Genomic DNA, 1,348 nt, shown 5'->3' with positions numbered 1-1,348 from the left:
TAAATCAAGAAGCGCCGGGCAGAAGGGCCCTTCTCCCTCCAATCAGAGCCCAGCCCGGGGCCAGAGCAGGAAGCGCGGCGGTGGGATGCGCGGTGACAGCCCCTCGCCCCCCGGGACCCGCCGGCCTGGGCAGAGGTCGGTGCGGCCACTGGGCGACAGCTCAGGGCCGACGCCTCTCGCTTCCTCCCGCTGGGCAAGTGAGAGGATAAATCATGGGGCGGGGGCAGTGCGCCCCCACCAACCGCGCCCCCCACGCAGGGACCCCCACTACACGCGCGTCCCAGGCGGGGTCGACCCCGACGAGCCACCGGGCCGCGCACAGCCCCACTAGCAGGGCGGCCAGGACCCACGCGCGCGGGTCCACGCAGCCACCTCTATAAGTTACCAAACACTCAGGAAGCCGTCATGCGGGGCCGGGAAAGAGCCCCCACCCAGAGTCACGGACTTCCTCGTCCGAGGGTCCGCGCAGTCCCCTCCGTGAGTCTGGCGAAGCAGTCTCGCTGCGAGGGAGGGCAGTGGAGTCTCCCACTCGAGGTGACCCGGTCCCCGCCCCACGAGTGAGTCCTCGCAGGGCCCCCTCTGCCGCACGCGGGGACCAACCACGCCGCGGGGGGACCGGGCAGAAGCCAGCGCCCAGGTCCATGCAGTCCCCTCCGCGGCAGACGCGGGGAGCTGGGGAGCAGTGGGGACCGACCCCCACCCGCAGGGCGACCGGGACCCCCGCGCAGGCCTACGCGGTATCGCAGCAGGCGCGAAGCCCCCGGTGCCACCCGAGGCCGAGACAAAGCCCAGGCGCAAGGACCCCGGATCCCGACCTCGGACCCTGCGGAGCCCAGCTCGGAGCCTCCACGCCCGGGGCAGAGACCCCCGCCCGGTCGGGAGACCCAGTCACCAGTCGCGCCGTCTCACCTCATGCCGCCGCGCCTGGGCCAACTGGAGCGCAGCTGAGCAGCCAACAGAGCCGCAGCAGCCTCAACAATGGAGCCCCGGGGCGGCGCCGCCGCCGCCACTTCAGCCCGTGTTCCCCGCTCAGGATCCGGCTGGGATCAAGTAGCTGCAGCTGGCGCGGGGCTGTGGCCGGGAAACACACGGTGCAGGTGCACAGGGCCCCGCCCGCCGCCCCGCCCCCAGCGGAGCCGGGCGCCCAGGGCCCGCCCCCCGGCCAATGGGGAGCGAGCCGCGCGGAGAGGGCGGGGCCTGGGGAAAAAAAGGAGGTTGGGCGGGGCGGCGCTGGGACTGGGCGTGCGGGGTCCCGCGGGAGGCCCGGACCCAAGAGCTGGCCGGATCCTTGCCTCCTAGAATATTCCACACATGTGGATAGAAGGATGGGTGAGACTGACAGCACTGG

General features: G+C 72.6%; 1 pseudogene; it reads left to right on the top strand.

Annotated features, from left to right (window-relative positions):
• Window positions 1–405: 405 nt before the first annotated feature.
• LOC108518000 (collagen alpha-1(I) chain-like) lies at window positions 406–1,214 on the top strand (annotated as a pseudogene).
• The last annotated feature ends 134 nt before the right edge of the window (window positions 1,215–1,348 follow it).

This window comes from Rhinopithecus bieti, unplaced genomic scaffold (genome assembly GCF_001698545.2).
Source record: "Rhinopithecus bieti isolate Rb0 unplaced genomic scaffold, ASM169854v2 scaffold_44662, whole genome shotgun sequence".
Lineage (NCBI taxonomy): Eukaryota > Metazoa > Chordata > Mammalia > Primates > Cercopithecidae > Rhinopithecus > Rhinopithecus bieti.
The sequence above is the reverse complement of the archived record's forward strand: the minus strand, read 5'-3'. Positions and strand labels throughout refer to the sequence as shown.